Here is a 23,954-nt window from a genome sequence, read left to right on the forward strand (position 1 = left end):
TAAATTCACATATGTAACCACTAACCTATAAGAAAGATTAAATACATTTTTCCCTAAAATGGTACTTAAAACTTATTTTTCCTAATCTGTTAGAGATTGTTTGTTTGTTTGTTTGTTTGTAAATAACTTTAGGAGTATTTCTGAATGTGTCTAATAAAGGATATGTTTTGTCTAATCAGTTGGAGTGGACTGTAACATGAAATAGCCTTTCTGAATATTGTAAAACTCATATTATACATATGTGGGGAAAGAAATACCTCGCAGCAAACCTCAGCAGGTACACTGATAATAGCCCAAATAAAACTGCCCAGCAAGCAGCCAAGACTGTTTCTGCAATATGTTCCTTTTGACATTTTGTGAAATGCTCCAGGAAATAAAGTTTCTTATTCTCCAAACGAATCCTGTGTTGCACGCCCTCGAGGTAGTATGTACTGACCTGAAGACTTCTCCAAGCTATTTTTTTTTCTACAAAGAATCCAACTTAAATACAAATCTTTTCTCTAGCTGCCCTAGACTGAAAAGGAAGAAGGGAATAGAGGATATTTTCTTGCTGAATAAGGATCAGGAAAACTGGGATTTTTTGGAAACAACAGGCTGTGCTTAAATAGCATTTTCTGCTAGACCGTGCCATCAGCGGCAGAACAGACCTTTTCCTCACGTACACCATAACTCCTAGAAGCAAACCTCTGTTGTAACAGGTTGATGTGATGTTTACAACTCCTTAAAAAAACATCAAAGTGGTACTGAATTATGGTGTTACGATCTTAAATGAGGGCTTTTCATTTGCATCCAGCATGTTTTTTGTTCATTCCTTCTTTCCACTTTGTCTCTCTTGCATGAACTGTGCCAGCTGAAATGGATAAAACATGCAACATCCAACAGGAAATGAGAACACCTTATAAGATATTTCATCATGCTTACATAGCAGTAATAGTACATAGAAAACCACAAATAGTTTCTGACGGAGAACAGGTTATCCCCAAAATGACTGGATAAAACGAGGAAAATGAAACTCAAGTTGTTTTTACATATTTGGAATGAATCTTATGTACAAAGGGAAAACCTCAGCCTAGTATGTTGAAACATTCTGGTGAAATCTGACATTCCTACTACACTGAAAATTCATATGAGAATACATGACCTATGCTAGATCAGTAGGTTGTTGTAGAGAAGCACTTCAGCAACTATCACTATCTGGAAGAACTTAGATATGCACAGAACAGTTTAAAGAATTCCTCGATTCTTTGCATCGAATGCATACATTTTCTTTTATTTTTGTTCAATATATACTTTCAGGTACTCGTCAGTGCTAGCAATGGACCCTCACTGCAGGGAGTCAGGCGGTTCTGTGCCATACCTGCGTTACTCTTAGATGTTGGATAGCATATGCTATAGCAGCGGGCAGCTCCCAGCTTTTCTGGCTCTGTTGCTAGTGTATTCCTGACTGTTACCAGAAACTACAAGATACCTCCTTCTTTTGGTCTCTGAAATCTATAGTTTGGTTAAGTCCATAAACTACTTTTCTTCTGAAATAAATAGTTTTATTTTCTTGACTACTTTTGCCTGTTCTTTCTATTGTACCCTCTTCCCTCCAGTCATGCCACAATTCCCAGCAGAATTGCTCTATTAGATAGCATTATGGGCAGGAGATCTCTCTGTTTCTATTTCCAATCCTCTGTGTAGCACTATGCCAGGGGAATCTTTTACAGTTCTGCTCAGAAAATAATTTTGACACAAACAGATTGGCTTTACCCATATTACCTTACTCTTTCTAATTTTATATTTTTTCTGAAGATTGCATGTTACATATCGGTGTTCCAGTTATCATTGCTATTTGACCATTTCATACTCTCCTAAGTTTCTTCCATTTAATTGTCACAACTCTTTGGTTTAGCATTATAATGTTGAAATTCCATCTGGGATTAAGATTTTGAGTAGTTTTAAAGGAGGCTTTGCAGCTGAACCTGATTTTCTGTATAGACTTTTATAACACTCTGAAAAACTGGATAGTAAATCTCTGACTGACGTATCTTCAGTGCTCAACTAGCATGAGGTCCTTGAAAATGGTAGCTTAGATGCATTACAACTTGTATAACTTTTTCTGAAGTTGAAATCTACAGGCCTCTACAACAGCTTAAAAGCACATGAATATGGCTGATGCATTTTCCTCAGAAATGGCTGTGATGATACATTTTATTGTCTTCCATATCAGCACGTATTACAACAGTCTAAGAAATGGCTGTAATTAGACCAGCAGAAGTAGTAATTTCTTCGCTGCATGCTTCAGAAATAGTTTGGACTGTGCGGTGTGGATTTTTGTGTGCATTTGTCTCAGGACTGGAATAACATAGAATTCCAGCAGAGGGACCCCTCATACCTTATAATGCACATTCATGTTTGTACAAGTTTCTTTTTCCTGGATGAGTATTTTGTTCTCACAGAAATTTGTGGCTTTTCAGCCTACATAAAAAGTAAAGTATGAAATACTGTACTTCAAAAGGCATGTAACTTGCAAAAAAAAAGTGTTTAGGGTTTTTTCTTGTCTTATGACAAATTGAAAATAACAGAAAACAAAGGGTGTTGTACTAGGGAAATATAATTTATACCATAAAAAATTTTCAAAGAAAAGCTATCAGTTCTATAAATAAAATATAAAATCTACTTCTTTAACTACCCACTGGTCAGACCATTCTTCTTTTTTTTGCATGTTTTCATGTTTGAAATCTAGAACCTACATTTTAAATGTCAATTTTAAAAGAAGGCCCGAAGAATTTATATTGGTCACACCTCTTCCAGCTGTGACAGACTCAATGTTTGGTTTTAGCACTGCAGATGAGTCAAGTTGTTTAGGTAGAAACCTATTCCCATAGCTTTACCGAGCAAATTTTAAGTATTTTCTTATACTATTTCAAACCTTTTTTAGTCAGATCAAAGTAGAGCCTGTGGAGACAATAAAGATATTGCCATAAGCCTGAAGTGTATCACAAGTTTGTATTGATTTATGTGTATTTTAATAACTGTCTACAAGCTTCTTTGTATACTGTGTTTTGACTACACTAGTGCTTATCAAGAAAAGACTAATGTGAGGCCTATGGGATGCTCAGACATTTTGCGCATGTTTTTTGCTGTTTCATCAGTACAGTGAAACCCTAAATATACCGGATCCACCACTGGAATTCTTCCATTCATGGTGTCAGCCACTCAGCCCTTGGGCCTGTCCAGATGCTGACCTTATATTTGCTAGGTGGTCCAGCTGGAAGTTCAATAGCAGAGCACGTGCACACACACACACACAAGCATACACATGCACACACATGCTCAGAATAGAGAGCACACTTGCACATAAAGTAGGTAGAAATAGAGTTTAATGGAGAGGCCAGGCCACACAACAGCATTGAGCTGTGTACAAAGTACACAGCACACAGCCGGTGTACCTGTGACTTGCCCCCTTTTAGTCTGCCTTCATCTTCACTTCACCATGCCTGCTCCTCCCAATGCACCTTGATCCCTTTGTCCTTTTCCCTAAACATCCCATGCTAAGCTCTACATATTCCTACAATCTCCTCAAAATACCCCATAATAAATCTCATGCAGTCCCACCAGGCTGTTCAAATATCCCATAAGACATTTGGTCTTTTCTATAAGACACCTAATCATGTTGTTTGCCTTCATATCAGTTCCAAAGTGCTAGCTGACCCTTTCAACTGCTGAGGACATGGGTCCTAAATGGCCCATTGGGCAGTGAGGTCTCAGTGATCTGCTGCTCAATAGCGTTTGTGTACTTCCGTCTTTGATTGATAACTTTTTCTGTTCCTTGTATTTGTCTCCTACAGTGAATAACCATTAACTAAATATCTTCCTGAACCTGATACCCTTATGTCGTGGTTTAACTTCGGCCAGCAGCTAAGCACCACGCAGCTGCTCTCTCACTCCCCACCCAGTAGGAGAGTAAAAGGGGGGAGGGGGAAGTGAGAAAATTTGTGAGTTGAGATAAAGACAGTTTAATAGGTAAAGCAAAAGCTGTGCACACAAGCAAAGCAAACCAGGAATTCATTCATCACTTCCCATGGCAGGCAGGTGTTCAGCCACCTGCAGGACAGCGGGGCTCTATCACGTGTAATGGTGACTCGGGAAAACAAACACCATCACTCTGAATATCCCCCGCTTCCTTCCTCTTCCCCCAGCTTTACATGCTGAGCATGACGTCATATGGTATGGAATATCCCTGTGGTCAGTTGGGGTCAGCTGTCCCGGCTGTGTCCCCTCCCAACTCCTTGTGCACCCCCAGCTACTCACTGGTGGGGTGGGGTGAGAAGCAGAAAAGGCCTTGGCTCTGTGTAAGCACTGCTCAGCAGGAACGAAAACATCTCCATATTATCAACACTGTTTTCCACATGAATCCAAAACACAGCCCCATACCAGCTACTTTGAAGAGAATTAACTCTATCCCATGCAAAACCAGCACGCCTTAATCCAGATAACCTTACTTTGTGCTTTTCAGCCATACATGCACTGCAGAAGAAACTCCCTGACTAAATTCTTCCTCTGTGTCATCGTTACAAGGAGGATGCTCAGAGTCTTAAAGCAATAATAAAAATTCTACAGTTCATGAGGTCCTATGAAATGAGATGAAGAAATTATACATCCAGGGGTAGTTGGTTGATTTAGTCATTCACAGAAGCATTAGCTGCTGCTTTTCACAATAGTTTCCATATCTGGCACTGTGGTTTTGCATGTTATTTTGCATTCTGTGCCACAAAACAAAAAGACTTCTAGCCTTAGTCCAAGGCACAACAACAAAGGGAAAAGTGTGACCTAGCAAATAAATGTTAATGCATTATGTATAGAATTATCTGAGAAAAAAAGAGCAGAAAGAGGATTGAAGAGGCCAACTCTTCCATCCTGCTGCTCCAACTCAGACTTGACTCCATTTGAACTATTCATTCATAGTAGCTTGGTTAACTTGAAATTAAAAAGCTCAAATTACAAAGCTTTTCTACAACCTTCACATCTAATCTATTCCAATCTCAACTATTCTTTTTGTATTAAAGTTTCTCTTACATTCTGAAGTAAATCTCCCTTAATTCAGTTTAAAATATAATAACCCACTAGCCTCTTATTCTGTTGCTGAATTAGTGCTGCTATTTAGATTGTTGATGTGAAAGTATCCACATTGATGCTGTGAAAGGAAGGCTTAGCGCTTGTAATCTTTGACAAAAGACTTAAGTAGCAGAAAGCTGTATCAATAAAAAAAAAAAAAAAAAAAAGGTAGGAGAGAGTGAATTCTACTCTGTTGATGCAATTGGATTTCAATTCTAAGCCTGGGATGTAAAGAAAGAGAGTTTATGTAATTATTGTATTCATTTGTCTGTCACTCTGCTAAATTCCAAATCTTGTAATGCAAAAAAGAAACACACCTTATATATAAAGCCAAGAATTTATTGTTGGTATAACTGAAATCTCAACAGAATAATGAAAAGGATTGTTACATCTAATTAATGCAGAAAAAGGAACAAAATAAAAGAATACTACTACAAAAAGGTTTCAGCAGTAATAATACGCTTCAAATTGTTATGCACGCCCATCCACTGCCCCTCTGGGCCCTGAGTCAATGGGTCCAGTCTTTCTCACAAGGAAGGCAAGGAGCAGGGGCTTGCAGAAAGCTTCCGTGTCCTACATTCTTTGCTGGGAGGAGTGAAGTTTCTTTCCCTTTGCCAGGGAAGTATCATGTTGATGGTTTCTTCCTCACTCTGGGTTCATTTTGGGCTGTTTTCATGTTTTCTGACACAGATTTGCACCCTGTTCTTTGTTAATGTTCGCAACATCATATTACGTCCAAATTTTGTATGATGTAAACTGTTTTAAAGATTTTAGATGTTTTTTCTTTGCTTTCTTTGTTACCCATAAAACCAGTTTTGTGCAGCTCCATACGTCCATTTCTTTAGCTGATCATTGATGAATTGCCTCATCCCTGAGGTCTCTAGTGCTACCCTGTGGCCTCTTTCTTACCACCCCCATGCCTCCTCTCCACTGTTTCTGTTCCCACTGCTATCACACCATCCCTGTGCTGCTCTACCACTACATCGTTATGCTAGAGTGGTAAATATTTCACTCTACACAGAGGAATTACTTGTTACTCTATCTATAGAAAAGCTGTGGTTGTACCATCAAAAGATAAGCAAAAATAAAACTAATGAGGCATAGCAACCTGTTCAAGTAGAAAATATTGCTGTTAATCTAAACAAGCTAAACCAAAAGTCCCAGGCAGGCCAAGTTCAAACAAAGCCTGTTGAGCTTCAGTCCTGGGACCATGAAAAGCCAGTCTGAGGCCTGTAGCCCGCTACTAGCAATGGCAGTGATATATTTATGGGGCAGCTGGACTGTTAGGACCTTCCCTTATTAGCGTTTGAATTTCAACTTGAAGGCTACATATTCAGAAACATGACAAGAGAGAAGAATACCAGTAATACCCAGTGAGAAAAGGATTATATAGGAGTTACAAAAGTAGAGTGTCCTCCTTGGCCTGCCAGGTGACCACCCAGCCCATGTGTGCTTGCCAGGCATTCAGTGTGTGCACGGCTCTGAACCAGCCTCTGGGTGCGTAGACGCCAGCGGGGCGCAGAAGAAAGTTAGAGCTCTGTGTAAGTGTCAGTACAGCTTGGGAGAAGTGGAGTTAGGTTACGTGAGCTACTGCAGTGAGAAGGAGACACAAGAAACCAGACACTTACCATCAGGAAACTGCGCTATGATGATTTCTTTGCAAGCATGTATAGTGTCAAACTGAGACTCAGATCACCTCCTTCTTGAGGAAACCTAACAGCACCTTTTAAAAAGTAATTTTTTTTTTTTTTTTTTTTTACGGAGAACTTCTTTCACACTTCTTTGTTGCTTGCCTCTGGAGTGGCTACATCAGCCATCCAAATGCAATTTAAGGTGCTGATTATGGCAGTATCTGATTGCTTCATCATCATCATCAACGTACTTTTTTTTTTTACATAATTCCTGTGATGGAGAGAAATGATATTATTCTGATTTTAGGGATGGGTACCTTAATCATGGCTCCTCAAAGATACTGCAGGAGCGTAACTAGCTGCCATTCTAAAGATAATAGAAATAGATACCTAGAGACTTTTGAGTTGTCCAAAGTCATGTGGAAACTGAACCGAGGTTCTACATCCCATGTTAATCAGTAAAACCCTTTGTCCTGCCCCCACAGATCTCTCTTGTTATTTCTTTTCATTTTCAGAGGAACTGTACTTCTTGAGCTTTCTCATGTCCCTGATTGCACTGGCACTGCTAGGAGAAGGAAATTTCACAGTTCCATGCAGAGGATAATAGAAATGATGACTGTTGAATCTATTCTTGTATAAGGGACTTCATAAGACTTGGTATGGTACACTCCTAATTTACTTTTTCCCTCAAGAATATGGAAAAAACCCCTTTGTTCTGTTAAGAAAGCAGTATGAATGATACTAGAACTGAATCCTCTATTGAGCCTTCCTCTGAAATTAGCAAATTGCTAATGAGTTGTTCCATGAGCAGCAGATTTAAGAAAATGTGATCTTTTGCAGATTTTTTCATTTTCTTTCTCATAATTACTCGGAGCTCTTCCATGACACTTCCACGACATTTTCTTGGCCATGTTCTGTACTACCTCCAGTTTCTGCTGTACCTCTAGTTGCCCACATCTCCTACAGCAACTGTCTAGGCAAGGTCTAGGCATACATGCTGTCTTTAGCTCTGGATTGCGTGTGTGGATTGCTTGCTGATGTATTTTGAGCTCCTGATCTCATGCACAGAAGTCTTTCCTTCTCCAGGGATATTCATTTTTTCTCTCTTCCTTTTCAAGCCACTGATTTTTTTATAAACCTTCCAAGCTCTTTATATCTTTTAGACCTCTTCTCCCTGCCCAATGTGTTTGAAATTAGCTTGAAATGATTATCAGAGGACTACAACATGGCCAGATGGACCAACACATGGTACAATCACAGAAGTCTCATTTTCTGAGGTGAGAAAGAAACAAGTGATACTTTAGGAAAAAAGACCCCAGCAAACCTAAACCATCCAACCAACAAAAAAACCCCCAAACAAACAAACAAATCCCCCCCCCCGCCCCAAAACCCAAACCAAACCAAAACCAAAGAACAGTATTTTTTGTATTGCTCTTTTTCTAGCACACCTTGCACTGTGCTGTAGATAGAAAGATAATGTTTATAAAAGTAACTGAAATTAGTCCTGCAAAAATTCTGTTTTGAATCCTCCTAAGCCTGCAGTGATATTTCTAAAACTCAGTTGAATCATTAAGAAGCTAATTCTTTCCTAAAATTGTAAACTCTCTTTTCCCTCTGTTCCCTCCATTTCTCACAGCATCATACCCTTGAGCAGACAAAACCAGGTTCTTGAACTGGGACTTAAATTTCTTTGCTTCTTATACCCATTTTTACCATTTTTCAGTTGCAATGGCATTTGTGTTTTATGAAGCTCTGAAACTTCACTATTTCAGCAACTACAGGAAAATACTGACTTCATAAAATTCCCAGACTACTACACAAAGAAACAGGAAAGGCCAATAAGACAGAAACCTGTCACCTAAAGGCAAATCCGATTTTCAAAGACATTCTCCCTTTTTTTCTCTCTTTCTCACGCACACATCCACACATACTCACATTCATCACAAACTTGGTACATGTAGACTTTGAGTGCTAATATCAAGGAACACTATCATCTAAACAATGCTGAAAACTCCTGAGAGGCTAGCATAAAAAAGGTCATAATAAATATCTGGCTACTGAGAGGATTGTAATATTCAAGTGCACAAGTGTGTTTTGCCAAAGCAAATTTTGCAACTAAAAATGATAATTTTACATTTTTACACAGATACTTTTTATTTTCTAAAGGGAAAATGTAAATGTAATAATTTTCTTTGACTTTGTTGATTCAGAATATTTTTCATGTTGTTAAAGTGAGCCAATGCATTTAACTATGAATTGATTCGAGCAAACAATTGCAAAATACCTAAATCAATTACATTGCTCTGTCATCAAACTGCCTTTGAGGTGCTATAAACTGTGTTGGTCAGTCTTTCTGGAGAATGATAGCTGAAATAATGCACCCAGATACCATTCTGAGTTGCTTGATGCTCAATAAAAGATGTAAGTAAGCATAGGAAAAAGTGGGACATAGAGCTTCCTATTAAAATTCAGATATAACAAGGCGACAATATGGAGCAAATAATTTTGTTATGTAACTGGCTCAAAATGAATCATTCCAGGCCAATTCAATAAACTGAAACAAGGTGTGTTTTGGTTTTTGTGGGTTTTGTTTGTTTGTTTGTTTGTTTCCCCTGAAATGGAATAATACAGATTTGCCTGGGGAGATATTCAATCTGGAGAAGTGAAAAATCAGTCCACTACTTTGGTAAGCATGGCCGTTGAATAATCTTCACACTTAACTGTGCTATACAAAGTTGCCTATGATATTAATTGTATCTATAGTGGCACACTAAACAATCTCTGCAAACTTAATCTAAAAGAATTAAGGGAGAAGTCACCTGTCTGGCTCAAATCACCAAAATAAAATGGAGTAAAAAAAAAATAATTATTAAAAACCAGAGAGATGAACAGTGATCAACTTTTTATATAATAACTGAGATATGACATTACAATTTGGTGGGTGAAGCATTTAATCTGTAAAACTGATCCTATGTTATCCTCAGTCTGCGATATTGGATAAAATGAGTCTGTAACCACCACTGAAAATCAGCTTAACTCAATTCATACCCACTGGTTTTAAAGATTGATTGTATGTGATGTATGTGGACACTTGGGGGAAGCACTTAACTGAGCTATAGCAGCTTCTGGCTGAAGCCAGAAGAGAGGAAACTCGAACAACCGCTGTACTGATGGACTCTTTTTCATTTAATGGCAACATTAAATTTTTTCAGGGAGAAAACACAGTTAGTGGACTAAGGAAATGAATGTAGGTTATAAGGCTTATTCTTCCTGTAATGGATATAAATGTACTCTAAAACTTCAGTTACTGTTATGGATCATGGACAACCGAGCAAATTTTATATTAAACTAATTGCAGATAATGCTTATATGTCACGGTTTCATCTTTTCTTCCTTCCTCCTGCAATTGTAGTTTCTTAATTTAAACATGTTCCTTCTTTAGTACAAGTAAAAGGAAAAAAAATCTTTAGGGTCTGATTCACTACCTTCTGTAGTTTTTATTTCTGGCCTGACAAGGTAAAGGAAAGTCTTGTCGAAAGAATCTTTTTTACTTTGTGCCAGAGTTAATGACTATAACATATTGGATCTCATGCACAATTCATGAGAGCTGATTTAGCATTAATGCAGGTGCATGGAATGGCTGGGGCTGTTCACCTGCTCTCCCTGATGGAGGCAAAATGCTGCCATGATTTCTAACAAGAAGAAACTGGAGGAATGAATCATATAATGTATGTATAAACGTGGTTTAAAATGCATTGTAAATGATTTGTACGTAGCTAGTCAAATACCTTTCTCTAGTGGCAGGCTAATCTTCTAGTCAGTGCTAAAACACAAGGCTAGATTGTCATCCTGTTGGCAGCCCTCTGAAGCAAATTAGGACTTGATCCTTCTGCCAGTGGAATCGTTGGCAGGCAATCGTGTGCACAATATGCTGCTTCAAATGCGATCAGAGAAATGTGCATTTGACTCAACTGAGTAAAACTCTTTGCCTGATAATCACCTGCTAACTTATAATCACTTGATAACTTGTCACTTCTCTAACTAATTTTCTTGTACTATGTAGAAAGAAGTTCTAGCAAAACAAGATTTTTTTTCCCCCCATGCTTATTGAAAATAGATTTTTGTCTGTTGGTTCTAGCAGCATTCACAACTGCTATCAAAATTGGTTTTCTTTTGAACTGGTCTCATTATAGAGTTATTGCATTTATTGGAATGAAATTATTTTCTTCTAAAATTAATATTGACAAGCATTTACCATTCCTAAATGCTGGAAGCCTGCAGAAAGTGCTCAGTCACTATTCCTAGTTTAGTTTCTCATTTCAGCTTTTTAGCTTTTGCCCTGCTGAGGAAATACATTAACAGGGAAAGTAGGCCTAAGTACTCAGAGTCTATATGGCTTGCTTAGACTAGAAGTTTAACTTTTAGATGCTAATATTAAGTAGAATTCCATTCAATAAAAAAGGCTCAGGGGGGATCTTATCAATGTACCTACATACCTGAAGGGAGGGTGTAAAGAAGCCCAGTGAGAGGACCAGAGGCAGTGGACACCGTCTGAAACACAGGAGGTTCCCTCTGGACATCAGAAACGCTTTTTCACTGCGAGGGTGACTGAGCACTGGCACAGGGTGCCCGTGGTGGTGGAGTCTCCATCCTTGGAGATACTCAAAAGCTCTCTGGTCATGGTCCTGGGCAACCTGCTCTGGCTGATGCTCTAATGAGTAGCAGGGTTGGTCTACACCCTCATAAGAGGTCCCCGCCAACTGCAACTATACTGTGATTCTGAGATTGTGTGAAATGTACTATCTGCAATAAATTATCACCTAGAAACTATTTATAGGTGTATCTATATAAGAAAAATGCACATTATTTTAAACTGTAACACATATATGTAATATTAGAGAATGATAAATTTTAATATTAAATAGGTAATTATACCTTCTCAAATTTCACATAAAAGTGATTTGCATGGTATCCAAATTTTTTTTTAAAAATATCCCTTTCTTTGGGATAAATTTTAAAACTCATGCTGTAGATTAGTGTCTTCTTTTCAGACTCAAGTTTCTATAATGCCATAATCTCCCTGAGTAGCAGATAGCCGTTCCAAACTTTTCTGACAGATAAAATTTAGAAGCTAATTCACCTATCAGTGTCTACAAAGTTCTATGCCACCGGTTTCACAGAAACTTACATGCGATGCTGTCAGTTGTTTAAAATAAGCAAGTAGATCAAAAGTTTCACATACCATCCATAAACCACATTATAGGTATATATACCTATAATATACATATATATACCAGGTAACTTTTTTATCTGTCTGGAGTATGTCTTGATATAGCTTTGCCAACTAACACTTTGTATTGTGCAATGCTGCTATAGATCTATAGAGGTCTGCACGGTCTTCCAGAGATTTGTACAGAGAATTTGCCCATGGGATGCTGAACATGTGTCACTATACTGGTTGCTGGAGAGGTATCAAAGAAGGTAGAAAGAGACAGAAGTTTCTCACAGGAGAAGACACTGTTGGAAAGTCTAATGGATTCAGATAACTGTAAAGCATTGTTATAGCAACATCGAGAGATGTTTGATACAGAGGGCAGTGTGTATATGTACACACTGGTGGTCGATTCTGGTAGATCTAATGTAATCTTCATGATAATAATATGTATTATTTATTTATTAGTATTATTATTGATGATATTAATATTAATAACATTACTACTGTGACCATGACTTCCATTATCTCTGCATCATTTTCCTGGACCAAAAAAAGAGGCGTGAAGAGACAAGATGATGTCACCAATTTGCAGGTTCTGAGCAAGTCTTGAAATCTTTGTTTCAGATTACGGCTTCATTTCCTTTCCTATCAGTTTAACCTCTGATTCCATTTTACTGTTCTTCCATCTCTCAGTTTCCTGCTATACAAAAGAACATGCAGCTGTGTTACTGTTTGCTGTGAGCCGCCTGGTAGCCTGAAAGCAAGTCCTGAGCAGCCTGGTCTGTGGTGAAAGACTAAGAGGGAATTTACAGTGTTTTCTACAGCCAGGAGAGTGAAGGACTAGCTGAAATGTCAGGTTTTGGTTTATGCACCAAACGTTTTAGGAGACTATGTCTCACCTTGTGGAAACTAAACTTTAGTCAGGAAAGAGTGTTATATTTCCCCACTTTTTGTTTGTCTTTCTCTTGATACTCTGTGCATAAACCAAACTTCAAGTTTGAGGTTTCAAATTGAGATTAAAATGAATAAGCACTGCATATGTGATTCTTTCTAGTGCTCCATAAGGCAATCAAATCAAGCGAATAAATTAAGAGAGTAGCATTTTAACCCATAGAGACTGAAATTTCCAAGCCTAGATAGCAGAGAGATAATACTGGAATTACTTAACTAAGGGTCCTGAGACTGCATTGCACAGGCAATGCTGCGCTGATATTATGCTGAGGAAAATTCTATGGATCGCCTAAAATAATTATCCAAAAGTAACTGTCTCTTTTAGGGTTGACTGAATAGATCTCTCGTTTCCACTAAATTTATCTGATTAGATCTCTATTGATTGTAATGGGAGCTTAGCTTGCATGTAAACATCTAAGTTTAGCTGTCTAAATCTGGGAGCTGTACCACTCAGGATGACTGTGTTGGAATAAAAAGACACCCAAGATAGCTTTAAACTATCCACCTTGGGTAAGTCCAATCTAATTTCACAGCAACATAGAATTTAACTCAGAATAATATCCTGCCATGAAGGGTGACTACAGTATAGGCTATTTTGGAGACCTGCAGTAATTTACTTTGGGCAATAAAAGTTTTAGCATTGACTTAAATGGGATGTTATTTGCTGACCAAGCTGTGCCACACAACCTCGATGCAAAAAGTATTTATTCCTTGTGCACTAGTGCTAGGGATATAGGATGAACTCAGTTGGTGAAATCCTGGCCCCCTTGATGAAAGAATGGCATACCATAATGTGTTGGGTTTGTGTGGCAAGGTTTTGGTAGTGGGTGGGGGCATGGGCTATAGGGGTGGCTCCTGTGAGGAGCTTCTAGAAGCTTCCACAGTGTCTGGTAGAGCCAATGCCAGCCAGCCCCAAGATGGGCCCGCCCCTGGCCAAGGCCAAGCCAATCAGCGCCTCTGTGATAACACATTTAAGAAGGTGGGAAGTTTTTTTACATCCGGAGGGGGAAGTGCGGAGATGTAACATCAAGGTCAGTGCAGGAGGAGGGGGGAGGAGGAGGCGCTCCAGACACCGGAGCAGAGATCCCCCTGCAGCCCGTGGTGAAAACCATGGTGAAGCAGGCTGTTCCCCTGCAGCCCATGGAGGACCGATGAGGGGGTGTAGAGATTCCACCTGCAGCCCGTGGAGGACCCTACGCTGGAGCAGGTGGAGGTACCCGAGGGAGGCTGTGGCCTGTGGGAAGCCTGGGCTGAAGCAAGTCCCTGGCCGGACCGGTAGACCCGTGAAGAGGGGAGCCCACGCCAGGGCAGGTTTTGGTGGCAGGACTTGTGACCCCGTGGGAGACCCACGCTGGAACAGTTTTCTCCTAAAGGTCTGCACCCCATGGAAGAGACCACGCCGGAGCAGTTCGGGAAGGACTGTAGCCCGTGGGAGAGACTCCATTTTGGAGCAGGGGAAGGATGAGAGGAGTCCTCCCCCCGAGGACAACGAAGCGGCAGAAACAACGTGCGCTGCACTGACCGCAACCCCCATCCCCCTCCCCCCATTCCCCCCCCCCCCCCCCACTGAGGGGGGGGAGGAGGTTGAAGCCGGGAGTGAAGTTGAGCCCGGGAAGGGGGGAGGGGTGGGGGAGGTGTTTTAAGGCTTGATGTTACTTGGTTTTTGGTTTTTTTTTTGCTCTGTTCTGTTTAGTAATAAATTAGATGAATCCCTCTTTCTAAGTTCAGTTTGTTTTGCTCGTGATGATAATTAGCTCTCCCTGTCCTTATCTCGACCCGAGCCTTTTGTTAACTTCTCCTCCCCACCATTCTGGGGAAGGAGTGAGTGAGCGGCCGCGTGGCGCTCAGCTGCCGGCTGGGCCTAAACCACGACACATAATGACATTATAATAATCTTTATTTCATTTTTTATTGTGTAATATTGCTTCATTTGCTTTCATGGACATTGAACTTGACTGAGGTCATGCAGTGACACATAGCTCATTACTGTGGCTGGCTTCTGTTAAATCGTAATTTATAGTGCATTGAAGTAGTCAAAGTTATTCTTGCCTTAAATGTGCAACATTACAGTTACTGCCACAACATTTCTTCTGCCACCATGCTTGTTTTTGGTAACCTGTCTGAATACCTTTCTGAATAACTTTTCTTTGTAATCTTGTCTAGTATGAATTAAAAGAAACTTCCAGGGAGACCTTATTGCAGTCTTTCAACACTTAAAGGGGGCTTGTAAGAAAGCTGGAGAGGGACTGTTTACAGGGACATGTAGTGATAGGACAAGGGGGAATGGGTTTAAGCTGAGGGGGGTCAATTTACATTAGATATTAGGGAGAAATTATTTACATTAGATATTAGGGAGAAATTCTTGACTGTGAGGGTGGTGAGGCACTGGAACAGGTTGCCCAGAGAAGCTGTGGATGCCCCCTCACTGGAAGTGTTCAAGGCCAGGTTGGATGGGGCTTTGGGCAACCTGGTCTAGTGGAGGGTGTCCCTGCCCATGGCGGGGGGTGGGGTGGGTGGAATGACTCTGTGATTCAATGATTCTAAGAATATGTTTATATTTGAATTCTTAACCATTAATAATGTAAATTGTTTTAGTGATGCAGAACTGTAGGCAGTTTTGAAAATTGACTAAATATCCCTTGCATTTTTTGCTCTGTAACAGAACTTCTTTCTCTTTTATTCAGAGATTTTTTTCCTTGGATATTAATTTGGCCTTTCACTGGACTTATAAAAGTAAAAACATTCTTATAAGGTGTCACAGAAATTAAAAAGTAACCAATATACAAATATGGTCCTTTAGTGATCCTCAGTCAGTCCTTTTATCTTTTATGTTTGCAATAACCATTTTCAGATAACTCTCCTAAATTTGATAATTAATATTTTCTTTACTTTTTTGCAAATGAATTAAAAATATACATTTCTTAAGCTCTTTTAAGATACCATCTTAAAAGCACGTTATTTTGGCTAGAACATCATTTAGATTAATTTGGAATTCTCCAAATTTTGCTTTCAGTAGGTTCTTACCTGATCTATTACTGATGATAGGATCACACTACACTCCCAGACTTCATGGGAGGGACCCCAGGTGGCCACTGTTGGCAGACAAAATGCTTGCAGAATTCTGACACTAGGCAAGCACAAGAGGCCGGGAAGGGTGTGCACAGAGCAGGCCACCTCTGTGCTATCATCTGAAAACATCACTTGCAAACTAGAGTGGTATTCTGGCTCTTGAATTTTCAGATTTTCTGGACAGTATTACTAGTGACCAACTAGTAATTAATGACTAAATTAAACTTCTATTTAAAAAGGTTATGGTTCAGTCTAAAATTACCTCTGTTTTTCCAATGTGGGTTTTGGGTTTGGTTTTTTTTTTAAATAAATTTAACAATCCACTTCAGAATTTGCTTTTCCAAGTATAAGTTTAGGCAAGGTTTTTATATTATTCCTTTTTGTGTTATCCTCAGGTAACCTGCCCATGAAATTTATATTCACTGTCACCACCTTAGTACAGCTGGGGATATACTGTGAGGCATTGAATTTTTCTGTTATACCACTGTGAAGAATAAGATGGATTTTTTTTTAAATCCCATGGCCTATTTACATTAGCTGGTAAGAAGAATTTTCTAACCTCAGATGATGTCAATGACAGTTAAAATTCATTATTAGCTACCTGTATGGAGTTACGCCAAGAGACACATCTGATACTGAGGTTCTGTCCTGTTACGTCCTGTATGCAAAAATGACAGTTCTTGTTTAAAGACTACACAGTAAATATACAAACCAGACAGAATGGGAGGCAGAACACAGGCACAAAAAGATGAAAGGTGTGAGTCACCGTGAGTAAATATAAATGTCTGAAAGGTACAGATACTGCCTAATAGATGTCATCAATAGAGTAATGAAGTCTAAACCAGCAATCTTGATGTTTTATATAGCATTTGGACTTCCAGAGCCATACAATATGTTAGAAAGAAATCCAAGAGCAGATTCTAGGAATAGGAGTCACCTGATCTTCCTTAGACACTTGTAACATAGACAGCTGTTTCTGATCCTCCCTTTATATTCATTGTAGAGAAATAGACCTTTTTAGGATTCAATCCATCTGATGTATTTTAAATGTCTATTTTAGAGCAGAGGAATTCTGTCTTAAACTTCATGGGCTATAGTGACTAGATTTCTACTGATTATACACGGACACTGGGATGACTCAGATAAAAAGCAGACCTCTGCATCTAGTCAGATGAATTCTACCCCAAATCTTTTGACTAAAGGAACAGTGCTTTCTTCTCTGGACCACAAAATCATTCTGAATAAAAAGACAAAACAAATCTAAGTAACTGCTGTTCATTCCAGAATAAGTTCAAATAAACCGTTTCCTCTTCACTTAGTTATGCCAAATATGCCCACTTTGAAATTCTGGAGATACCTGACTCAACTGACTGTTCCATAGACTCATCATCAGTACTGTTCTGTATTCGACCACCCTATTATCCCAGACAAGGCATGGGATTTCAGAGTGGACTGTCACACAGGTACATTATTTATGATCTCACATTATCTTATTTGCATATAAACTACGCCAATAAGCCAGTGTCTAGTGAAGGAGGTCCCACAATATCAGACATATGCATAGTTTCAGTTACTGACTTCTTATAAAAATCCCTTCAACCAGAAAAGAGTTCCAGGGATTCTAACTTGTAATTTGTATTCCCATTATATTTAATAACTCTTTATACAATCCATCTAGGTCAGTTTAAATGAATGCCTTGTTGCTACTTAGATGATTATGGGTTGCAATTCATTTAATGTGCCCAACGATTCATGTTTAATTTATTGAATTTAATGCAGTGTCTGAGTGACCTGTGCGTGTAGTACTTTAAATGCATGCACACCGGCACACACACACAGTCCTCTGCAGTATTTTGCTTAAGTAATAGGCTTATCAATGTGTTAGAGTTTGAGATATTGTGTGACTCTTTATGCCACTGTTTAATTTAATGCTGCTTGCAGTAATGAGTCTGTCTGGGTTGACTGGCTACCTCTCAGTAACTCCATGGCTTTTATACTAGCAATAATGGTTCGAGATGTGTCCAGTTCTGTGATTTGTTACCTGGGCATCTGGCATGAGCCACTGACTTGTCTTTGCATTTCATTGTATTTTTGTGTTGGGAAACTAATTAATGAGTGGCCTTTGTTTACAGCTGGACATATGACTCTTCCTTCAGTATCTGACAAGTCAAATGGCATTTACAAGTAATAATATCTTTTGTAGAAATTATCTTTCTGTGATGTAAGGCTCTGTAGGGTATACCTGTGTGATTTCCTGAGTCTTTTGTAGTGAAGCTTTTCATTAATGTGAGGAGAGTGGAGACTGCCTCAGGGAAATTTGAACTCTCTTAAAATCCAGAAGTTCAGGTCATTACTTTTGGCAGACCTATATTTTTATTCTACCCATTAGCCTATTCTGTGTTCTGTTCCTGATAAAAGACTGTGCTTTCAGTTCTCGTCATGATACTGAATCCTTGCAAGACAGGGACAATAAAATTATTGAGGAAAAACGCTGCTGGCCTGATGAAATCCACATTATCAGCAATGTCTCTTACCTTAACCACATTCCTTTTGTATCTCAAAACCACCGTACCGAAGCTGGTGCCTGAGATCTGTGATATCAAGTAAGGGGACATTCATATGGCATTCTTACCACCCAGTTCCAGAATTTTTTCTTCCCTCTGTCTACATGACCATATTCTGCTTTTCGTATTCACCAAATCCTGCGATTTTTTTTGTTATATAAATTTTCCTTGGTTTTAAGTCCTCATAGTAGGATAACTGAGAAGGAGGACCTCACTGTTATCAGCTTTATTTCTGACTTCTGTTGAAGTACCTCAGAAAAAAAGAGTTCAAAACTAGTAATCTGCAAAATTTTATATGTTCCATCTGTTAAATATTTGGATTCTAAACAGTGAAATGTAGTGCAGTATACTTTTTCTTGCCAAATAGTTCCCAAGTAAACTTCAATGTGCACTGTAGTGACTACTGAGATGCTCTAATTTTAATTTCCTGTTAACAGATAGACCCCAAATCCCCAAGGAACAATGTTAATTCCATTCTCAGATTTGCACAACTTAATTACATGAAATTATAGCCCGTAGTGGGTCAGAAAATGTTAAGGGCAAAGTAGTATGGTTGACTGTCAGCACATCAAAAACATTCAAATGTAGGCTAGAAAGATGCCTAGCAGAGGCATCTAGCAGAAAGATGCTAGATCAGAGTTTCTTTTTTTAAAAATGTAATTTTAGTGCAAATATCTTTATTGGCCCCATAAACATTTAGAGCTTATAAAGCTAAGCTATCAACTTTATAAGAGAGGAATTTGCTGGCATAGCATACTTTTGCACTGGGTGCTAGTTTATTTCCAAGGTCCTCAGAACAGTTGTCTAGCAGAGGTAAAATGGCATAGTTCCATCATTGGAGTTATGATTTATGTCAACTGATATGCCAACCCTTGACTTGTATTTATTTCTATTGATATTTGTTTGTTTTAGAAACATTTCAAATGCTTTACTCATTCATCTACCTAAAATCAGACTGAAGCAACATAAACCCATAACCAACCACCTACACATAATCCAAGCTTGAAATGACTTCCTTGGTCTTTAGCTGTAATCACTTTGAGAGAAAAAGTGGGTTGCCTTGTAGAAAACCCCTAAGAGATTAAAATAAAAAAAATAAATCCCTGTTGCCTTAAACATATATGTGAAAGACAAGAGGGTAACAGCCACATTTAGTGTCATTAAAGCTCTTGTGGGACCGAGAATTCCGTCTTGAACATTATAATCGATAGTAAAAGCAGAAACATGTCCCTGTGAAAGTTGATTGTGACGTCATTTTGCAATCTTGTTAATTTCTCTCAAGGCAAGACAGGTTTATGGTCGCATGTCTCCAGGGCATTCCTCTTGCCCACCTTACACAGATTTGTTGATTGTTCCCCTACAATGTCTTGCTGACTCTCCTGTCATTCCTAAATCCAGGTTCTGCAGATTTTGAGGTTCCATGTAAATATAGGGAAGGATTTAGGCAAAACGTTAATAAATACAGTAACAGTGAGATAGATACTATAGCAATTGACTGGGCAAACCCAGCAATTTCTTCACTATTTTTCCATGCTTTAAGGTCTCTGAAGGTGAGCTAATCAGTACTAACCACAATGAATTTGCATGTAGACTGTCATGCAAAGACTAAGATTAAAATGCTTTTGAATGTGAAGCATCCTACCTAAAATCTGAAATAAATGGCTCTGTTTCAGTGGTGATGATCAGACCTCTTTTTGATCCTAGTAAAAGTTTGGATAGTCCTAGATGGCAGATCTTCTTCTTCCAAGACTGAGAAATAGAATTACATTCTGTAATGAATGTAATAATGCCCTGTACCACATATCCACATGCTTCACTGACAAGCAAGTAGGGGCTAGAGTCCAGCACCTATCCAGTAACTAGAGTGCTAGAGTGCTACTTGACCATCTGGATAGCATCACTTGCTATTCTGTAGATTTTCTGTAGCGTCTAGGACAAGTTTCTGATTATTTAACTGATTATTTAACTGATATTCTATTTTACATTTATAAAGTGAAGACAGTCGTTGTAATGGTAATAGGAAATAAATGCATTACAAATTTTGTATGTCTCAGCTACTATGGTAATAGAAGCATAGATCCATAGAGGATCGATTTTTTCTTTGTTTTGCAATGTGATTTATGACAAATCCACGACTGAACCTGATCTTTAGAAATATCTTCGAAGCATATTGTACCAATTTTTTTCTGCCAGCTCTTCTGAGAATCCTGGGTTAGTTACATTCTGCCTGTATTGCAACTAATGGAGAGTTTATTGTCTTAAATGCATCTTCACTGACAACAGGGCTTCCAGTCTGAGCTTCCTGGCAGCAGGCTGCTGATTTCTGAAATGATATATTTCTATTGGTGGAAGAGATGCTCCTCTAATTGCCTTTTTTGATGATGTCAATATATATATTACACATAGTTGTTAAATTGCTCAGCAACTTTTAGTAATATATATCCTGTGAGATGTCACTTTCATTTCATGCTACACAGCTTTCTTTCTTCCTTTAACTCTGTACAATAGCTCAGTTCCCTGTTCACCTCTATGTGCTGAGGTTGTGTGATCAGAACAACAGTAGATGCAATCAAACTCACAATTAGACTGTGATTCACATTATGTAAAAGATTCATCATGCCAATTGATGTGAAATGACATGCGGTCTCTAGGCAGTGATTGCACAAGGCTTTAATCTCTCCATACACTGAACCCTCTACCTATAGTGGTTCAGCAAAGCTTAGTTGTAATCATTTTTGAAATAATGCTTTTCCATGATTTCATTATGAAGAGTATAACAATGAGGCCTTTTTCTGCTACTTCTTTTAAATACCAGGGTGCGCTGATTACACAGTTAGCATTCTGCATGTAGTTGACCTTTTGGGTAGAAATGGTATGAGACCAGTGTTTTTTACCTTTAAGGGGTTAGGTGTCCTACTGAAGACAGATAACAATTTTTTATTCTTTATCCTAACATTCTTCTTTCCCTTCTTGGCCCACTGGGTCAATCGTTTGGAAACTTTTCAAAGACAAGTGCATACAAGTTTCTTTTAGGAGCTCAATCCAAAAAGCAGGCATTTTAGTAATTTCTAAGATTAACAAGCATCTTAGACAAGATGACTCTTCTAAACGTTGATTTTCAGGAAAAGCGACTCCTAACCATAGCCTGCATCTTCATGTAATTTATTGTAGATATTGAAAATTAGACTCTTTATATGGGTGTCTGTGGTAGTGTGCTCCCCCCCTTCCCAACCTGCTGAAGGACTGTCGTGGTTTAGGCCCAGCCGGCAGCTGAGCGCCACGCGGCCGCTCACTCACTCCTTCCCCAGCATGATGGGGAGGAGAAGTTAACAAAAGGCTCGAGTCGAGATAAGGACAGGGAGAGCTAATTATCATCACGAGCAAAACAAACTGAACTTAGAAAGAGGGATTCATCTAATTTATTACTAAACAGAATAGAGCAATGAAAAAAAAACAAGTAACATCAAGCCTTAAAACACCTCCCCCACCCCTCCCCCCTTCCCGGGCTCAACTTCACTCCCGGCTTCAAACCTCCCCCCCCCCTCAGCGGCGGGGGGGGGGGGGGGGGGGGGGGGGGGGGGGGGGGGGGGGGTTGCGGTCAGTGCAGCGCACGTTGTTTCTGCCGCTTCGTTGTCCTCGGGGGGAGGACTCCTCTCATCCTTCCCCTGCTCCAAAATGGAGTCTCTTCCACGGGCTACAGTCCTTCCCGAACTGCTCCGGCGTGGTCTCTTCCATGGGGTGCAGACCTTTAGGAGAAAACTGTTCCAGCATGGGTCTCCCACGGGGTCACAAGTCCTGCCACCAAAACCTGCCCTGGCGTGGGTTCCCCTCTCCACGGGCCTACCGGTCCGGCCAGGGACTTGCTTCAGCCCGGGCTTCCCACAGGCCACAGCCTCCCTCGGGTACCTCCACCTGCTCCAGCGTAGGGTCCTCCACGGGCTGCAGGTGGAATCTCTACACCCCCTCATCGGTCCTCCATGGGCTGCAGGGGAACAGCCTGCTTCACCATGGTTTTCACCACGGGCTGCAGGGGGATCTCTGCTCCGGTGTCTGGAGCGCCTCCTCCTCCCCCCTCCTCCTGCACTGACCTTGATGCTACATCTCCGCACTTCCCCCTCCGGATGTAAAAAAAACTTCCCACCTTCTTAAATATGTTATCACAGAGGCGCTGATTGGCTTGGCCTTGGCCAGGGGCGGGCCCATCTTGGGGCTGGCTGGCATTGGCTCTACCAGACACTGTGGAAGCTTCTAGAAGCTCCTCACAGGAGCCACCCCTATAACCCATGCCCCCACCCGCTACCAAAACCTTGCCACACAAACCCAACACAAGCCATAACCACCAGTGGAGGTCATGATGGCTGCATCTGGCTTACCCTGGACTTTGGGGGACAGATGGCAACATGGCTGTCTGGAGCAGCAACCCAGGCATCTTGCTGGTATGCAAACATGACTATGAGTCAGTCATCTTACTCTATAAATAGTGAACAGCCCAGAGCCCATTGAGCTCTCCCGCATGGAGTGGGCTGCACGCCAGGATCTCCCTTTGAGGAGGATGCCTCTCAAAGTTGCTCCTCCATGTTGGGAGGTTCCTTGCCATGAGAGATTCCTTGCCACAACAGATCCTTGGTAAATGACTAATAGGATACTAAACTTTGAAATCTTCACTAAGTGATATGAAGGATTGGTTGTGCCTACGTATTCCTTTAGACACAACCTGTTGATCAAGTCTGGGACTAGAACTGGATCCAGCTGTACCTAGACTCCTATCTGAGATGGAGTTTAGAAAGCAAGGAGGTCCTTTCTGAACCTCATGACTCGACAGGAGGATCTCTCTGGCAGCTTTGTCTGACCCTGTCCTCTATGCAGTAAATGATCAAGTGTACCTTGCCATCAAATCTTGTTAAACCACTGTCCCGCCTACCCTTGAACTTTGTTAACTCACTGTTTATATCAATAAAATACATTGGTTCTTCTCTCTTACTAATGAAGTGCATGACTCCATCCGCAACAGCGTCTTGGACAGACTGCAAGTTTGACTCCAGGTCTCTGACCCAAGCAGTGAGTGACTGGTGTATGTGTGTATATCAAGAGCGAGATGTGGAGGAAAAGCATCACTCTGCATAATGGTTACTGATTGGAAACTGTGCAGTGACTGGACAGGCAGGGGTTTTCCAGCCTTGAATTCTAAGTAGAAGTGGATTTGTCTTTAATGCCTGTGAATGACAAGGAATACATAGATGCTAATGTGCATGACTAAACTCTCTTTCAAAGAACTGAGTATGACTGAGTGGCATTCATTTTTCATTTGTGAATGACTTATCTAGATGAAAAATCCTTTGAGACGTGTATATCAAAATAAAAAATCAGAAATATGTAAATTGTTATGTCTTTGGTAAATAATTGAAAACATTCATTTCCAGAACT

General features: G+C 39.9%; 1 long non-coding RNA gene across 2 annotated transcripts in view; it reads left to right on the forward strand.

Moving 5' to 3' along the window:
• LOC142600616 (uncharacterized) overlaps positions 1–23,954 on the forward strand; it is a 49,034-nt gene that overhangs the window by 20,527 nt on the left and 4,553 nt on the right. For both annotated transcript variants that reach the window (XR_012834205.1, XR_012834206.1), the window contains one exon: positions 23,520–23,588. This is a non-coding gene — a long non-coding RNA (uncharacterized LOC142600616). The remainder of the gene's footprint in view (positions 1–23,519; positions 23,589–23,954) is intronic.

Source organism: Balearica regulorum, chromosome 2 (genome assembly GCF_011004875.1).
Source record: "Balearica regulorum gibbericeps isolate bBalReg1 chromosome 2, bBalReg1.pri, whole genome shotgun sequence".
NCBI classification, from domain to species: Eukaryota; Metazoa; Chordata; class Aves; order Gruiformes; family Gruidae; genus Balearica; species Balearica regulorum.